At 47.0% G+C, this 20,006-nt stretch overlaps 1 long non-coding RNA gene across 1 annotated transcript; it reads right to left on the reverse strand.

The window, feature by feature from the left end:
• Positions 1-762: 762 nt before the first annotated feature.
• On the reverse strand, positions 763-2,372 carry LOC137379219 (uncharacterized). The gene is made up of 3 exons (XR_010976769.1): positions 1,704-2,372; positions 1,431-1,508; positions 763-981 (listed from the first exon to the last, which is right to left on the reverse strand). It is a non-coding gene; the product is annotated as an uncharacterized lncRNA (long non-coding RNA).
• Between the last annotated feature and the right edge of the window lie 17,634 nt (positions 2,373-20,006).

A 20,006-nucleotide genomic window follows, 5' to 3' on the forward strand; every position in this document is an offset into this window, starting at 1 on the left:
CAGCGTCACAGCTCCAGCGACCCGGATTCGGTTCTGGGTACTGCCTGTGCAGAGTTTGCAAGCTCTCCATGTGACTGCGTGTGTTTCCTCCCACATGCCAAAGACTTGCGGGTTGATAGGTAAATTGGCCATTGTAAATTGCCCCGACTGTAGGTAGGTGGTAGGAGAATTGAAGGAAGGTGGGGATGTGAGAGGGAAATGGGATTAATGTAGGATTTGTATAAATGGGTGGTTGGTGGTCGGCACAGACTCGGTGGGCCGAAGGGCCTGTTTCTGGGCTGTATTTCTCTATGAAATCCTTTTTTTATTTACTGATACCAAAAATGCTTCCATAAACCCCAGAGGTTGCATTTCTTGTCTCTTACTCTGGGGGGCTCCTTCTTAATGTGACAGAGCAGCGCCACTGAGTCACAACAAAGAAACAAGAATCCTATTCCTCACATCCCATCATTTTCTGCCTTGATGATGAAGCTGTAAGTACCATCCTAACCGACATGAACCGTAATACTGAAGCAGCGTCACCATCCAACCAGTCACTCCACCATTCCCCACACTGCTCCATCACCACGTGCATTAACCACTCCCACAAGATTGCGCCAGATGGTAATATGGCTTTAAGGCATCATTTTATGCGATGTGGCCTGTTTAGGTTCTAAATTGTTCGCTATACCTTGCGCGGTCATTACAGATGTCACTTTTTTAAGGAGGAGAATGGCACTTTTAATTTACTGATACTAAAATGACACTCTCAAAAACAATTCATTCACTTTCCATTAGTTTATATAAAGACACAACTCATCAGTACATAGACACTGAGGACATGCAGCTTGTGTAATACAGTACATATGGACAATATTTCATATATTGTGCCTGAAGGGCCTGTTGTTCAGGAGCAGCAGTTACATTTGTCAGAGGTTTTCCCTTTACACACACAGCCATTGGCGCAGTTCGTGCATCCTGCAGGACAGCAAGAGCAGCAACCTGAGAGGAGAGGGCAAAGGCAGAAATTACTTACAATGAATTAGTTCACTCAAACACCCCCAGACCCTCCCATTACAGCACTCAGCCCCTCCCTCATAAACTAATCTGTGACATATCTCTAAATGACCCAACTGAACAGGCTCAACATCAGAACACAGTGTGAGAGAGTTTTGGTGAATATGTTGGTGTCAGTATCTCTCCAACACTATCTCTAGTGATAAATCTATAATATCAACGCTTTCCGATGTAAAACTCAGACACTCCTTTAACCAACAGGATTCTCTCCTCGAGTTCTTTAGATTTGACTTTGCATAAATTTGATGGGAATTAAATCAGGTGAAATCATGGACCTTGTCCTTTTCTATCGTGTTCTTCTCTGAGTTCTGCCCAGAACTATCAGTCACAGAAATACAATGTGAGGAGCTTTAAACACTCCCACAGTTACTCACTTTTCCGGCAGTGTCCAGCTTTGCTGGTGGGACATCGGCAGTCGGAGCACCTGCAGGTGTTTTCACAGGAGCAGGATCCTGAAAAGAGGAAAAACACAGACATTGAGGTGCTTAAAACCCTGGGAAATGTCCACCGTGTGGAGGATCCCCGGCTCTTTGACACATTCTGTTCTGCAGTTCCTTTAATAAACAGCCTCCCCTCCAATGCTGCTGCCCCTCAGTGAGACTGAGCCGGGACACTGTGCTGAAAGGACTGCACCAGACACCACTCACCATCCAGGCACACACAGGACTTCGAGTCAGACATTTCACTAACTTCTTCACCAGCTTCCAGCCCTCACCCAATCAGCACTTCTCGATCTTGTGCCGTTTGCTGAATCCGAGAAGAGTTTTATGGGCTTGTGATCGGTGGAAAACCGGCTGCAAAACCAGGGAAGGGGCGGCTCGGTACCGACTGAATGCACACGGGGCACCGAAGTGAGTCAGCGGCTGAAGGTTTGAATTGCACCCGTCTCCTTCACTCACAACACGTCCCAAAAAGATTTCTCAATTACAGCAATTTAGTTCGATGTCCTTTCTGATTCTAAATATTTACACAGTTCTTCTTCTTTGGCCTCCTTATCTCGAGAGACAATGGGTAAGCGCCTGGAGGTGGTCAGTGGTGTGTGGAGCAAGGCCTGGAGTGGCTATAAAGGCCAATTCTAGAGTGACAGGCTCTTAAAAGGTGCTGCAGAAAAATGTGTTTATCGGGGCTGTTCCACAGTTGGCTCTCCCCTTCGCTTTTGTCTTTTTTCCTGCCAACTGCTAAGTCTCTTCGACTTGCCACACTTTAGCCCCACCGTTATGGCTGCCCGCCAGCTCTGGCGAACGCTGGCAACTGACTCCCACGACTTGTGATCAATGTCACAGGACTTCATGTCGCGTTTGCAGACGTCTTTAAAGCGGAGACATGGACGGCCGGTGGGTCTGATACCAGTGGCGAGCTCGCTGCACAATGTGTCTTTGGGGATCCTGCCATCTTCCATGTGGCTCACATGGCCAAGACATCTCAAGCGCCGACTCAGTAGTGTGTATAAGCTGGGGATGTTGGCCGCCTCGAGGACTTCTGTGTTGGAGATACAGTCCTGCCACCTGATGCCAAGTATTCTCCGGAGGCAGCGAAGATGGAATGAATTGAGACGTCGCTCTTGGCTGACATTCATTGTCCAGGCCTCGCTGCCATAGAGCAAGGTACTGAGGACACAGGCTTGATACACTCGGACCTTTGTGTTCCGTGTCAGTGCGCCATTTTCCCACACTCTCTTGGCCAGTCTGGACATAGCAGTGGAAGCTTTTCCCATGCGCTTGTTGATTTCTGCATCTAGAGACAGGTTACTGGTGATAGTTGAGCCTAGGTAGGTGAACTCTTGAACCACTTCCAGAGCGTGGTCGCCAATATTGATGGATGGAGCATTTCTGACGTCCTGCCCCATGATGTTCGTTTTCTTGAGGCTGACGGTTAGGCCAAATTCATTGCAGGCAGCCGCAAACCTGTCGATGAGACTCTGCAGGCCCTCTTTAGTGTGAGATGTTAAAGCAGCATCGTCAGCAAAGAGGAGTTCCCTGATGAGGACTTTCCGTACTTTGGACTTCGCTCTTAGGCGGGCAAGGTTGAACAACCTGCCCCCTGATCTTGTGTGGAGGAAAATTCCTTCTTCAGAAGACTTGAACGCATGTGAAAGCAGCAGGGAGAAGAAAATCCCAAAAAGCGTGGGTGCGAGAACACAGCCCTGTTACACGCCACTCAGGATAGGAACGGGGTCTGATGAGGTGCCGCCATGTTGAATTGTGCCTTTCATATTGTCATTTTTACAGAGTTACTGAAGATAAATCCAGTGTACAAGGTGAACATCATGTGCACTCCGTCCCCCTGGTATGATTCTCATCTCCGCAACCGGTCTGGCAGACAACTGGTTTGTCCAATCCCCACCAGATCTGGCTGGAGCAGATTACACACAATTCGGTTCTCCCCTGATCTCCCAAAACTGCTCACCTTCCAGGTTCATCCTGGAATACAAAGATAACCCCGGCTTCTTTACTCTACTGCAAACCCACTTCTTTGTAATATTCTCAACAAGATATCTTCAATAATTTCAAAGCATGACGGGCCCCCCATTTTACTTTTATTTTTAGTTATTTTTTCTTTATTACATTTTTTGCAATTTTTTTTCTTTGGTTTATTTCATTTCATTGTCGTTTGTTCAGTTTGCTTACCCACTTTTTTTTTCATGTTTGCACTTGCTGCTGCTCAATCTACAGTGCATTAACACCCTATCTGTACTAATTCCAGACTGATCCTGAAATCGGGAACAGTTTTAGCAAAACCAAGACCCGAGGGTGTGTAATCTGGTCCAGCCAGATCGCGTGATGAATGACTAAACCATTTGTCCACCATATCTGTTCACGTCTGCGTCCCTTTGAATTAAGGCAGCAGAGATGAGGCTGTAGCAAGGGGAATGGCCAAGGAGAGAGACAGTAATGTTTTTAGTGTTTCTAGGGCAGTTGAGCAAATCAGTAGCTGCAGAAATGTCAGTGAATGGAGGGCCAAAGGCTAGACAGTTGGAATTGTGAAATTACAGTTGTAAGTGAATTGGGAATAGTTTTTCAGGGGCAGGTACAAAAGAAAGTTGGGGGAGGCGATGGGGAATGGGGATGTGAGTGGGAAGTGATACAAAGAAGTAATCGGAGATGGTCTTCTCTGTGATTGACAAACTGGAAGTAGTGAGGCCATGTGAGATGGCAAGGTCAAGGAAATGGCATCGAATATGGGTTTGAAAGTTTATATGGAAGAGAAATTGTTGGAGGATAAGAGGACAGTGAACTCAGAGGAGTTTTGGGAAATCAGGGGAGAACCAGATAGTGTGTAATCTGCTCCAGCCAGATCTGGCGGTGATTGGACAAACCATTGGACAACCAGGTTGTGGAGATGAGAATCATACCGGGGGGACGGAGTGCACACGATGTTCACCTTGTACACTGGATTTATCTTCAGTAACTCTGTGAATATTTAGAATCAGAAAGGATATCGAACTAAATTGCTGTAATTGAGAAATCTTTTTGGGACGTGTTGTGAGTGAAGGAGACGGGTGCAATTCAAACCTTCAGCCGCTGACTCACTTCGGTGCCCCGTGTGCATTCAGTCGGGACCGAGCCGCTCCTTCCCTGGTTTTGCAGCCGGTTCTCCACCGATCACAAGCCCATAAAACTCTTCTCGGATTCAGCAAACGGCACAAGATCGAGAAGTGCTGATTGGGTGAGGGCTGGAAGCTGGTGAAGAAGTTAGTGAAATGTCTGACTCGAAGTCCTGTGTGTGCCTGGATGGTGAGTGGTGTCTGGTGCAGTCCTTTCAGCACAGTGTCCCGGCTCAGTCTCACTGAGGGGCAGCAGCATTGGAGGGGAGGCTGTTTATTAAAGGAACTGCAGAACAGAATGTGACAAAGAGTCGGGGCTCCTCCACACGGGGGGCATTTCCCAGGGTTTTAAGCACAACTCAATGTCTGTGTTTTTCCTCTTTTCAGGATCCTGCTCCTGTGAAAACACCTGCAGGTGCTCCGACTGCCGATGTCCCACCAGCAAAGCTGGACACTGCCGGAAAAGTGAGTAACTGTGGGAGTGTTTAAAGCTCCTCACATTGTATTTCTGTGACTGATAGTTCTGGGCAGAACTCAGAGAAGAACACGATAGAAAAGGACAAGGTCCATGATTTCACCTGATTTAATTCCCATCAAATTTATGCAAAGTCAAATCTAAAGAACTCGAGGAGAGAATCCTGTTGGTTAAAGAAGTGTCTGAGTTTTACATCGGAAAGCGTTGATATTATAGATTTATCACCAGAGATAGTGTTGGAGAGATACTGACACCAACATATTCACCAAAACTCTCTCACACTGTGTTCTGATGTTGAGCCTCTTCAGTTGGGCCATTTGGAGATATGTCACAGATTAGTTTATGAGGGAGGGGCTGAGTGCTGTAATGGGAGGGTCTGGGAGTGTTTGAGTGAACTAATTCATTGTAAGTAATTTCTGCCTTTGCCCTCTCCTCTCAGGTTGCTGCTCTTGCTGTCCTGCAGGATGCACGAACTGCGCCAATGGCTGTGTGTGTAAAGGGAAAACCTCTGACAAATGTAACTGCTGCTCCTGAACAACAGGCCCTTCAGGCACAATATATGAAATATTGTCCATATGTACTGTATTACACAAGCTGCATGTCCTCAGTGTCTATGTACTGATGAGTTGTGTCTTCATATAAACTAATGGAAAGTGAATGAATTGTTTTTGACATTATCATTGTTGGTATCAGTAAATAAAAAAATTCCAAGTTCAGTGATAAGTGCCATTCTCTTCCTCAAAAAAGTGACATCTGTAATGACCGCGCAAGGTACAGGGAACAATTTAGAACCTATACAGGCCACATCGCATAAAATGATGCCTTAAAGGCATATTGCCATCTGGTGCAATCTTGTGGTTGTGGTTAATGCATGTGGTGATGGAGCAGTGTGGGGAATGGTGGAGTGACTGGCTCGATGGTGACGCTGTTTCAGTATTACAGTTCATGTCGGTGAGGATGGTACTTACAGCTTCAACATCAAGGCAGAAAATGATGGGATGTGAGGAATAGGATTCTTGTTTCTTTGTTGTGACTCAGTGGCGCTGCTCTGTTACATTATGAAGGAGCCCCACAGAGCAGGAGACAAGAAATGCAACCTCTGGGGTTTATTGAAGCACAAAATGGATATATCTCAGTCAAATACATTTTTTTTCCAAAATTTACTTTATTCATGAAAATTTGTCAAAGAAGAAAAATAAAATTGCAAAACAGTGCAAAGCAGTTCAACTTTGACATTTCAAAAAGTTCAACAATGATCAGATTCCCTCGATACAGAGCATGAGGTGCCTCACAGAGCTTTCCATTCCATTTTAAATGCAATGTACATTTGTATTACACAGCAAAATTATATTTGGTGCATACAGCCCGAGGGGTTTTACACAGATTCCAGCCCCTCCATACACTATGTCAGGAGGACCTTACACTGTGGTCTTTCCCCATTGAGCCTTTGCGATGGCTACCCCAATCTTTAGTGCGTCCCTCAGCACGTAGTCCTGGACCTTGGAATGTGCCAGTCTGCAACCCTCGGTCGTGGACAACTCTTTGCGCTGGAAGACCAGCAAGGTTCAGGCAGAGTAAAGAGCGTCCTTAACCGAGATGATGGTCCTCCAGCAGCAGTTAATATTTATCTTGGTGTGCGTCCCTGGGAACAGTCCGTATTATGTATTACAGAGCTGCTGGGGGTGAGTCACAACAAAAACCACTGCTTCTCTTTCCACACCTGCTTTGCAAAGACACATTCCAGAAGGAGGTGGGCAACTGTCTCTTCCCCACCTCGAGTGTGGAGGGGGTGAGACTCTCAGCGTGTAGGAAGGATCTGACGGGCAGGGCCCTTCTCACCACCAGCAAAGCTATGTCTTGGTGCTTGTTTGAAAGTTCTGGCGGTGATGCATTCTGCCAAATGACTTTGACAGTCTGCTCAGGGAACTAACTGACAGGATCCACCATCTGCTTTCTCCTTAGAGCCTTGAGAATATTATGTGCAGACCACTGCCTGATGGATTTGTGGTCAACGGTGTTTTTCTCCACAAACTTTTCCACGAAGAATAGGTGGTTCGACATGGTCCAACTGAATGGAGCATTCTGTGGTAATGTCATCAGACCTATCCTTCACAACACTGGGGACAGATAGAACTTCAGCACGTAACGGCACTTTGTGTTTGCGTACTGGGGCTCTACGCACAGCTTGCTGCAGCTGCACACAAAGGTGGCCACAAGGATGAGGGTGATGATTGATACATTTTTTCCCCCTTTATCCAGAGATTTGAACATCATGCCCTGCGGACACAGTCCATTTCCGCTCTGCAGACAAATTGAAAGATGGCTCGGGTGACAGGTGCAGGAGTGGCTTATGGGCCAGACATGCGCCACATATAGTAACAATGTGAGTGGCTCACCCTTCATCTTTCACTGTCTCCATCAGGAGTCTGGACTGGTGTCCGTTTGGCTGTCAGCCCTGCTGGATCATTCAGCTACATTGATGATGCAGTTGAAATCACTGCCTAGAATAACTGGCCTGGATGTGGCCAGCAGTAGTGGGAGCTGCTGGAGGACGGTCAGTCACTCACTGTATTGGACCGGGGCGTACACATTGATTAATCAGAACAGAGCGGTTTGGTACATGGCGTCTACTATGAGGAGGCGATTGCCCACCATCTCCTTAACTTCGGGTTGAAGTTGCCTCCCCGCAGCAGAATACCCAGGCCGGAGTAACGGGAATCATTTCCCCATGACCAGATCAATGGCCCGTGTGATCACCATTGCAATCATTGCCTGTAAGTGCTGAGGTGCGGTATCCCACACTCCTGTGGAAACAGTAGGTCAGCTTTGACCTTGGCAAGGTAGCCCAAGGTCGAAACACATCGTGCAGTGGATTTAATGCTAAGCACGTTAATGGAAGCAATCTTTAAACCCATTTAAAGTGGATGTTGCTTACCACACCAGGTGTCCTTACTAGTCCCAGTCCTTGGGTGTTCTCCTGCATACCATAGTGTGCGCAAGCTGTTGCACAGTTCCTGCAGTCAGGAAAATCACCTGGTCACTCACAGGGGCTTTGTTCCACTGGGGTGACATTGGGGTGGGTCTTGCAGGCAACAAGATTTGGACTGTCCTCTGCTGATGGTATCTTTTCCCTTTGTTGCTCATCGAGGATGCTGCTACTCCCGGTTTCCCAGAGCTGGGGTGCGCAAGGCATTTCACTGGTGCTCCCGGACTCCCGGAGCTGGTGTGCGCTGGGCATCTCACTGGGTTCAGCACTTTGGGATAGAGGGGTGCTGGGCCCATTGCTGCTTCCAGTGCCACAGAGCTGGGGGGCTTTCTCTTCCAGCACCTTTCCGTTCTGTGCTTCCTTTGCAGGTGCCGTCTTTCCAGCCCTTCGTCATCCGAGGAGGAGCAGCTGCTGTAGTCCGTCTCATAAGGACATAGGAAACAAGAGGAGGAGTAGGCCATTCGGCCCCTCAAGCCTGACCCGCCATTCAATACGATCATGGCTGATCTGCTCCAGACCTCAACTCCTCTTTTGTGCCAGCTCCTCATAGCCCTCAACTCCCCGATATTTCAAAAATCTATCTACCTCCTCTTTAAATACTTTCAGTGATTTAGCCTCCACAACTCTCTGGGGTAAAGAATTCCAGACATTCACGACCCTCTGAGAGAAGAAATTCCTTCGCATCTCAGTTTTAAATGAGTGTCCCCTTATTCTGTAACTAAATCCCCAAGTTTGAGATTCCCCCACTCGTTGAAACATCTTCTCAACATCTACCCTGTCAAGCCCCCTCAGAATCTTGTATAATCAATAATGAGATCACCCCTCATTCTTCTAAACTCTAATGAATAAAGGCCTACCATGTTTCGCTGTTCCTGATATGTCAACCCCTTCATCCCAGGAATCAGCCTAGTGAATCTCTTTTGAACAGCCTCCAATGCCAGTATATCCTTTCTTAAATACGGGGACCAAAACTGCACACAATACTTCAGGTGCGGCCTCACCAACACCCTGTACAGCTGGAACAAGACTTCCCTATTTTTAAACTCCAACCCCCTAGCAATAAAGGCCAAAATTCCATTTGCCTTCTTAATGACTTGCTGCACCTACATGCTAACTTTTTGTGTTTCATGCACAAGAACGCCCAGATCCCTCTGTGCTGCACTTTTTTGGAGTTTCTCTCCATTTAAATAATAGCCTGCCTTTTGATTCTTTCTACTAAAGTGCATGATCGCACACTTTCCTACATTAAACTCCATCTGCCAAGTTTTTGCCCACTCACTCAATCTATCTATATCCCCTTGCAGATTCCTTATGTCCTCATTACAACATGCCCTCCCACCTACTTTTGCATCACCAGCAAATTTGGATATATTACACTCTGCCCCCTCCTCCAAATCATTAATACAGATAGTAAATAATTGAGGCCCTAGGACTGATCCTTGTGGCACTCCACTAGTTACGTCATTCCAACCTGAAAAAGATCCATTAATCCCAACTCTCTGTCCTCTGTGTGTTAACCAATCCTCAATCCATGCTAATACATTACCCCCAATACTGTGAGCTCCTATCTTGTGCAATAATCTTTTATGTGGCGCCTTTTCAAATGCCTTCTGGAAATCCAAATACACTACATCTACCAGTTCCCCTTTGTCAACTCTGCTTGTTAAATCCTTAAAGAACTCTAGCAAATTTGTCAAACATGATTTCCCTTTCACAAAACCATGTTGACTCTGTTTGATTGCGTTAAATGTTTCTAAATGTCCTGCTATTTCTTCCTTAATAATGGACTTTAGCATTTTCCCAACGACTGATGTTAGGCTGACTGGCCTATAGTTTCCTGCTTTTTGTCTCCCTCCCTTCTTGAACAGGGGCATCACATTCGCGGTTTTCCAAATCTGCTGGGACCTTCCCGGAATCCAGTGAGTTCTGGAATATTGTGACCAATGCCTCCGCTAACTCTCCTTTAAAACCTTTGGATGTAGGCTATCAGGCCCTGGTGACTTGTTTGCCTTTAGTCCCATTAGTTTGTCAAATACTTTGTCCCTCATGATAGAAACTGTTACAAGATCTTTCTTGTAAGATCTTTCTCGTCATCCACTGTTGGTTCCTAAAAAACTCCCAATCCTCTGGCCTACCACTAGTTTTCACTGCTTTGTATGCCTTAGTTTTTGATTAGATACTCTCCTTGACTGCTTTTGTTAACCACGGGTGGTTCACTGAGTCCTTCTTTTTAACTGGGATAAATTTTTGCTGAGCATTATGAAATATCTGCTTAAATGTCTGCCACTGCTCATCCACTGACCTTTCCCTTAGTCTATTTTCCCACCCGCTTTAGGCAACTATTTCTTCCGACCTCTGTAATTGCCCTTGTTTAGGTTGAGGACATTGGTTTGAGACCTGAGTTGCTCGCACTCAAACTGAATTTGCAATTCTACCATGTTGTGATCGCTACCCCCTAGACGATCCTTAACTACGATATCTCTTATTAATCCTACCTCATTACACATTACTGGATCTAAAATAGACTGTTCCCGGCTAGTTTCTACAACATATTGCTCTAAGTAAAAATCCCTGATGCACTCTACAAAGTCGCCTTCCATGTTACCTCTGCCAATCTGATTTGTCCAATCAATATGCAGATGAAATCACCCATGACAATTGTAGCACCCTTCTTACACGCCTGCGTTAATTCCCTATTTATACTTTGCCCTACAGTGAGGCAACTCCTCGGGCGCCTATAGATGACTCCCACCCGTGACTTCTTCCCCTTGCTATTCCTTATTTTCATCCAAACTGGTTTCACATCACGATCTATTGCACCTATATCACTACTCACCACCACACTGATACCTCCCTTTATTAACAAAGCTACCCCACCTCCTTTTCCTTTTTGCCTATTTTTCCAGAAGGTCGAATACCCTTGAATATGGAGCTCCCAGTTTTGGTCACCCTGCAACCACGTCTCTGTAATAGCTATCAAGTCATATTCATTTATTTCTATTTGTGCTGTCAACTCATCTATCTTGTTACAAATGCTGCATGCATTCAGATAAAGAACCTTAAGCTGTGACTTTTTACCATTATTACTCATTCTGGTTCTAATTTCTGCTGCACTCTTCTGCTTATATTTTCTGCCCCTTCCTGTTACACTTTGATTACTGTTCGCCTCTTCACTACCCTGCACCTCTGCTTTCTCGTTCCTTTTTGATTTTTTAAACATCCTTTCAATTGAACCCTACTCCCCACTAATTAGTTTAAAGTTCTATTTACAACCCTAGTTATAGGATTCACCAGGACACCGGTCCCAGCATGGTTCAAATGAAGCCCATCCCAATGGAATAGCTCTCTCCTTCCCCAGTACTGGTGCCAGTGCCCATGAATCAGAACCCATTTCACCCACACCAATCTCTGAGCCAAGTTTTACTTCTCCAATCTTATTTACCCTACACTAATTCGCGCGTGGCTCAGGTGGTAATCCAGCAATTACTACCTTTGTGGTGCTGCTTTTTAATTTAGCCCCGAGCTGCTCATAGTCCCTCAGTAGAACATCTTTCCTAGTCCTACCTGTGTCATTGGTACCTATGTGGACCATGACAACTGGATCCTTCCCCTCCCACTCCAAGTTCCTCTCCAGCCCAGAGGAGATGTACTTAACCTTGGCACCCCGTAGGCAACACAGCCTTCGGGACTCCTTGTCTTTGCTGCAGAGAACAGTATCTATTCCCTTAACTATGCTATCCTCTATTACCACTATATTTCTCTTTTCTCTCCTCATTTGAATGGCACTCTGAACCACAGTGCTGTGGTCAGTTTGCTCATTCTCCCTGCAGTCTGTGCCCCATCCACACTGGGAGCAAGAACCTCGTACCTATTGGATAAGGGCACTGGCTGAGGCTCCTCCAAAGCTAAATTCTGGATCCCCATACCTGCCTCACTTGCAGTCACACCCTCCTTTCCCTGACCATGGTCCAAATTTTATGTAATTAATCTAAGGGGTGCGTGTCTCCTGAAACACAGTGTCCAGGTAACTCTCCCCCCTCCCTGATGTGTTACAGTGTCTGCAGCTCGGACGCCAGCTCATCAACTTTGAGCCGAAGTTCCTTAAGCAAAAAACACTTGCTGCAGATGGGGTCACCGTGGATCACACCGGCGTCCACCAGCTCCCACACACTACAGCTGCAACACATCGCCTGCCCAATCATCTCTATTCTATTTAATTAATTAATTTGGATGTTAAATATTTTAAAAGTGAATTTCTTAATTGTACTCTTCAGCTGCAATAACGTTTCTTGATTTAAACTACTTGGCCAATCAAAAGAGACACAGAAGAGATACCCACCAATCACCTACCTGATTTCCCGTAATGTCACACTTTGCCTCTGTTAGGTAGAAACAGGGAGAAGGGGCTCCCTGCTGCCGGATTTTATCTCCCACCACCGCTGCCCTTGTCACTCAGGTCCGCTCTCCGTGCGCTCAGACTAAAGCCTGGCTCGGGTATAAAGTTAAAACTCGACCTGGGGCTGACCCAACAACAACCAACCCGAACCTGAACCTGGGCCCAAGTCATAATTTTTTTTAAATGCCCAACCCGACCCAAACCTGACACGTATAGTAGGGTTTGGTCGGGTAGCCAGGCTTTACTGCAGAGTGCGGAGTCCAGACTGCACGTTTCCCGCCTTGACACCCTGAATGTTCATTTGAAGATTACTTCCCGCAGCAAGCAGCACCGTCCATGTTCAGCCCGACCCGACCCTAGCCCGAATGTTGGACCCGGAAGAGAGACCCGACCCGAACCTGACACTTCCCGTCAGGTCTGGTCGGGTTTGGGTCAGGTAGACACACTTTAGCTCAGACTTTAGCCTCCTCTTACCATTGGTTTGGGTGGTGGTCTGTTCCTTTTGTGGGTCTTGTAAACCGTGGAGCGGAGTCAACTCCCCCTTGGCCCCTTTATTCCCTGCATCTACTTGATCCTGGCTGTCACGTGGGACTAAGTCCTCTTAATTCAGGCTCAGGCTGGGTGTTTGGGATATCGGGTTACAGGAGAGCCACCCTCCACTTAATCCACTGGCTACAGTTAATGGCTTAGTACAAAGAGGAGGAAACTCAGTCCTTTCTTTAACTATCAATTTACTTTGTTCACATTGTTGTACAATGTAAGAATAAGGGTTATACACTTAGTTAGACAAAAGCATGCAACTCAAACTGAGTTACACAGTTAATAACAAAGCTAGCTAGAATTGATAAGCACACCCACTAGGTTCCTCTGACCTTTCCCTGACCTAGTCACAGAAAACAAAGGATAATACCCGAAAAAGGGGAGAGTTGACGCTGGCCAGGCGTTCCGTTCTCTCTCTCTTTTACGTCGTCGCCGCGTTGCTCACGCAGGGTCTTCCACTTCCACAATGGTTGTTCTCCAGAGTTTATCGCTGGCTCTATGCCCAAATAGCTCTATTCTTACTCTCCTTCTTATCTCTCCAAAACTGAGCTGTCTCTTTCCGGTTGGTTTAAGCCTGCTCACCTCGTTCGTATCTTCTCCTAATTGGCCCAGGCCCAAAGACTCCGGTATCACACTGTGTCCAAATAAGGCTCTTTTCCTGTGATCGCTCCTTTGTCTTGTCACATAAATTAATTAGTTCAAACTGGTTTTTACCAGCACAGGTCAGTGTCTGAGCTCCAGGTTACTACAGGTCACAAACAATCCAGCAGTTTGTAACTGATTCTGTATTTCTTGCAGCCCCTGGCCGACAGTCTTCTTCTTTGTGGGGTTTTTTTGACACTTGCCACTCACCCAGTTGTCCCTCTGCTGGCTCCTCCTCCATTGATTCTGTCTGTTGAGTAGGAGGTTCCAGGCACAGGGTTGGTGTTGGGCAGCTTGCTGCAGCTCCCTCCCCTTCTCCTTTTTAGACCGATTTTCCACTCTGGACGGAGGGTTGCTGGTCTCCTTCGCAGCACCAGGCACGTTCACTGTTCCTTCCTCCAGTCTTTCCTTGGTCCTTGCTGCCTGTGCATAACTGAGGCAGCATTTTGGGCTGGTCTTGTAGAGGTGGCCTGCTCCACCACTCAGGTTGCAGCACTTACTCTGCTTACAGTCCTTTGTCTGGCGGCCTTCCTGTCTGCAGTTCTTGCAGATGACTTTTTTTTTTTGACTTTTCAGTGGTCCAACATTTTTATTATTTCAAATCAACTTATATGATCCGCTAATGTTTACAGGGGCTTGGGAAGAGGTCCATGTGGATGTTGGCACCTGGCCTGAAATATGGAGGCGATGTTCAGTCCTTCCTGGCTTCTCGTGAATGATTTCTTACCACATTACAGTGGATGGCACAGCTGACACAGTAATGCAATTTCACATACAGCTTGGGCAGCATCTATGCATCAAAGAAGCTGGCCTCTGAAATATTGCAGACTGCAGCAGCCTCCACAATGTTACAGATGACAAACTTCTTAATGGCTTTGTCTTTGGGGATGCAGCGGGCACGGTTCGTGCATCTGATAGGCACAACAAATTCTGCGCTGCCCCACGTAGACCAAGGAGCCTTGACTTCCCCCCGTAAGGGGAGACTGGCGTATGGGCATCATGGGATACTTGGCGTAAAACTCAGGCCCCGAAAACTTGAGAAGAGCTTGTCTGTGAGACACAGAAAATCACATGAAGTATCTTATCAAGAGGTAGACGAGGTCATGGGGAAGACAAACAGAATCACATGAATAATCGAATCAACAGGTAGATGAGATCAGGGAAGAGAGTAAGGTGGAAAGATGATGTAATTAAAAAAACAGCTCATCAAGTAAACCTCTTGTAACTGTAAAAATTAACTGCTCAAACATTGTACCAGTAGAACCCCTACGATCATTCGTGACAGTAGGACTTCTCCTGGCATGCTGGTAACAAAGATCGCTTGTTTGAACAAGACATCCAACTCTCAAGGCGTTTTTGGGTACCAGGGCAAGCCCTCACCCCTTACACCCCAAGAGCAAAGCCAGAGGGAGGATGCATGATGGCTCCATTGGCATCCACCTTCAAGGTCACCATGACCTGCCATTTGCTGGTCCAAATCCCAAACGGGTCCTTGACCTCGGTGCTGCTCCCGGCCACCTCGATGTACCTGGCGAGGAAAGTGAACACATCCATGAGGGGAACATAGAGGTTGTAGAGGTGGATTGTCACCACCTGGTTCCATTGCAACAGCAGCGTAAAGATCGGCTCCGCCATGAGGATCAACATCGACGCCTGATTTCCTCTCCTTGAACACTTTCGGGAACTTGATGCACACCACCATGTTCTTGAATGTCACATCAAAATAGCCACTGCTAGGGAATTCCTGCAGGCCGAAGATATCTGCAGATTGGCATCCACAGCATTCAATCAGGACTTTCTTAAAGAAGAAGGTGCAGTTGATGAGTGCACCTCCTTCATGATCTTTCACTGCCACCCTCATGGTGTTTTTCACCCCTGGCCTGGAGCTCTTGTGTTTTTTGCAGCCATTTTTTGCTTGAAGCTCTCCCAGGACAGGCACTAAGACCCCAACCAACAGGAAAACAACAAACCTGGTAGATCTCCAATCCCAAGGGTGAAAGCCGTGAAAACAGCACTGAAACCCCCTGACAAATCCGGGAAAAAAAACACCACCTGCAGAATCAAAGCCCATGGTCGCTATCACGCCAGCTAAGTATCTCAGTCAATTTTTTTTCCAAAAATATACTTTATTCAGAAAAACTTGTAAAAAATACATTACAAAACCGTTCAAAGCAGTTCAAATTTGACATTTCGGAAAGTGCAAAAGCGATCTGATTCCTTCGCTACAGAACAAGAGTTTCTTCACAACTCTTTCCATTCCATTTTATATACAATGTACATTTGTATTACGCAGTAAAAATATGGTTGGTGTATACAGCCCGAGGGGTTTTACACAGGTTCCAGCCCGTCAGTTCACTATGGCGGGAGGACCTTACACTGTGGTCTTTCCTCATTGAGCTTTTGCGGCGGCTGCCCCAAGCTTTAGTCCGTCCCTCAGCATGTAGTCCTGGAGCTCGGAATGTGCCAGTCTGCAACACTCAGTCGTGGACAACTCTTTGCTCTGGAAGACCAGCAAGTTTCATGCAGACCAAAGAGCATCCTTAACCAAGTTGATGGTCCTCCAGTAGCAGTTGATGTTAATCTCGGTGTGCATCCCTGGGAACAGCCCATAGAGCACAGAGTCATGTATTACAGAGCCCCTCAGGATGAATCGCGACAAAAAACCACTGCATCTCTTTCCACACCTGCTTTGCAAAGGCATATTCCAGAATGAGGTGTATGATGGTCTCTTCCCCACCACAACCACCTCGAGGGCAGGTGAGATTCCAGGCGTGCAGGAAGGATCTGACGGGGAGGGCCCTTCTCACCAACAGCTATGCTTTGTCTTGGTGCTTGTTTGAAAGTTCTGGTGATGAGGCATTCTACCAAATGACTTTGACAGTCTGCTCGGGGAAACATCCGACAGCACCCACCTTCTCCTTTCCCCATAGGGCCTTGAGAACATTACGCACAGACCACAGCCTGATGGATTTGTGGTCAAAGGTGTTTTTCTGCACAAACTTTTCCACTTCTCCAGATAAAGCAAAAGATGGCTCGGGTGACTGCCATGAGCAGGAGAGGGTTGTGGGCCGCACCTACGCCATGTACAGTAACAATGTGAGCACCTCGCACCTAATGACCAAGTTCTTACCCACAATGAGGAGAGAATGCTGCTCCCACATGCCCAGTTTCTGTTTCACCATGTCTACATGCTCCTTCCAGTTTTTTGCACATTCCCCAGCCCCTCTGAACCATATCTCCAGCACCTTCAGATAGTCTGACCTGACAGTGAAGGGGACAAAGGAACAGTCAGCCCAGTTCCTCAAGAACATGGCCTTGGTCTTGCCCTGATTTACTTTGGCTCCCGAGGCCAGTTCGAACTGGTCACAGATGCTGATCAGTCTGCAAACTGACAGTGGATCCGAGCGACATCCATGTACAGGAAGGCTTTAACCTAAGTGCCTTTTCGCTGTCTGGGATTGTCACCCCACTTATGCCTGCGTCCTTCCCAATGGACATAACTGGCAAGGCTCCAGACTTTACCCCTCACTGCAAGGTCCCTTGCATCGAGACACTTGACAGAGGCTGGGTTGAAATGAAGTACCAAAGACCATAAAAAAGAGGAAGAATATTTTGTGTGGTAGAAAATTATCTTTATTATCCCTGACAACTAATGCTAGAGTTTCTCCTACATTACATATTCACCTGTGAATCTCTCGTGCTTCTGGGTGCTCTTTGTTATTCTTTTGTGTGCACTCCTATGCAGTGTCCCCCTGCACTGTCACCTGAAGTGGAGGCAGGCTGCTGACCTTGCTGCCCTTGGCTTGGGATGACCTTAGCAGTCGTCCTCTGGATGCCTTAGGCCTGGAGGGCCCCAGCATGTTGAGGGTATCCTGCACAGAAGCAGTACCATCCTCTGTCATCAGGGATGAAGGAGGATCTGGCAACACTGGCAGAGGGGCAGAGGAATTGCTGCCCACACCAGGAGCACCCTGAGAGGAGTCCCAGCAGTGATAAGCAGCAATTCCTCCTCCCTTGCAAGGCACACTTGTGCCTCGCTGCTGACCTGAGAGTGTAGAGGATCTGGTTGTGACTCCAGGTCCCCTGTCCCCTCTCTCCATCCCACTGCTGCCTTGCACTGTTGATCAGGACAAGGCCCTAATGCAGCCAATCACTCAATGTAGGATACAGCTTGTGTCAGAGACAGTGTGGCACTCAAGGCCTGGGTGCTCTATATTACCACCAGCTCTCGGGCACGCAGAGCATCTGGCATCTCTGCCAGAGGTTACCTGACCTCTCGCTGCAGCTGCAGCATTTCCTGTGATACTGGCGACACAAGAGGCACATCATGAGCCTGTGGCTCAGCATGGGCCTGGCCTCCCACAGTCCTCCGACTGTCAAAGGCCTGGGCAGTCACAACCTCTATCTGCTGCTCAGGCGCATCCGTGCTGAGTCCACCAGTTTGCGTGCCATATCTAACCACGAGCACATACCCACCTCCATGACAGAAGCTGTGCTGATGGAGAGTGCGGGGATCTAAGCAGACGATGTTCCTCTGAAGCTCCATTCTCCCCCTCAGAGATGACAGTCTCTACTACAGTCTCAGAGGCTCTTTGTGGATGTTCTATGGGACTTGTGTGAGAGAACAGAGACATTTAAGGGTCAAGGGTCTCCCCTCCCGACATAGCACACACCCCTACATTGGAGATCGCTGTAGGCACTGAATGCCTGATCAGCTGCAGGGCTCCATTGCTGCAGATGCACCCTTCTGCCCCATGGCAACATTATTCACTGTCTTGGGAAGGTGCCCCGTCTCTCCTTCTGCAAGGCTGCATCCATCCTGTGGCCATGCCAGCTCCATGATCTCCTGCACCATTGGGCTCAAGGCATCAATCTTTGGCAGACAACCGCCAGTCTTGGCACCCTTTCTGCGATTGTGTGCTATCTTCTAATGCAGACACAAAGATGAATGTTTTTTCTCTCCCAGCAGGACAAGCCCAAGATGTATGCTGGTTGTAGTCTAGTGGATAATGATGAGGGCACACAGATGCCTCCTGCATGTGGCCCCTTTCCAGGGATATTTTGAGAGTCTCCAATGACAAAATGCTGCCTGAGGCATGGTGAAATGGTGCTGAAAGGTGCAGAACAAGTTGACAAGGCTGTTAAAAAAGCATATGCGATGCTTGACTTTAGGAATAGAAAAACTGAGTAAAAAACAAGAAACCTATGGTAAACCTTTGTAAAACACTCATTAGGCATATGCTGGCCTATTGTGCTCAATACTGGGTACGAAATTTGAGGAAGGACATCAAAGACCTGGAGGGTCTGCAGAAGAGATTTACTAGATTTCTACAAGGAATGAGGATTTCAGTTAGCTGAAGAGAATAGAGAAGTTAGAGTTGTTCTCCTTACTGCAGAGAATGTTAAGGAGAGATTTGAAAGAGTTGTACAAAACCAAAATTGTTCCTATGGCAGAAGTCATAGAGTTATACAGCACAGAAGCAGGCCCTTCGGCCCAAAGCAACTGCGCCGACCATCAAGCACCTAGCCAATCTAATATAAAAGCAAAATACTGCGGATGCTGGAAATCTGAAACAAAAACAAGAAATGCTGGAATCGCTCAGCAGGTCTGGCAGCATCTGTGGAAAGAGAAGCAGAGTTAACGTTTCGGGTCAGTGACCCTTCTTCGGAACTGACAAATATTAGAAAAGTCACAGATTATAAACAAGTGAGGTGGGGGTTGGGCAAGAGATAACAAAGGAGAAGGTGCAGATTGGACTAGGCCACATAGCTGACCAAAAGGTCACGGAGCAAAGGCAAACAATATGTTTTGGTAGATATCTTATCAAACACCAGGAGGGAAATAGAAAGCAATGAAGGTGAACAAGGTAAAAGAGACAAACGAAAATCCCGTCGGAGAGAAGAGCAGAACTTCTTCAAGGTAGGCATTCCTGGAAGAGAAGTGGCAGTGAATTAAACACTAAAATAAAAGCAAAATACTGCGGATGCTGGAAATCTGAAACAAAAACAAGAAATGCTGGAATCGCTCAGCAGGTCTGGCAGCATCTGTGGAACTAGCCAATCTAATCCCATTTTCCCGCACTTGGCCCGTAGCCTTGTATACTATGGCATTTCGTCTAAATACTTCTTAAATGTTGTGAGGGTTCCTGCCTCTACCACCCCTTCAGGCAGTGTGTTCCAGATTCCAACCACCCACTGGGTGAAAATTTTATTCCTCAACTTCCCTCTAAGCATCCTGCTCCTTACCTTAAATCTATGCCCCCTGGTTATTGACCCCTCCGCTAAGGGAAAACGTTTCTTCCCATCAATCCTATCAATACCCCTCATAATATTGTATACCTAAATCAGGTGCCCCCTCAGCCTTCTC

Source organism: Heterodontus francisci, chromosome 17 (assembly GCF_036365525.1).
Source record: "Heterodontus francisci isolate sHetFra1 chromosome 17, sHetFra1.hap1, whole genome shotgun sequence".
Classification (NCBI taxonomy): domain Eukaryota; kingdom Metazoa; phylum Chordata; class Chondrichthyes; order Heterodontiformes; family Heterodontidae; genus Heterodontus; species Heterodontus francisci.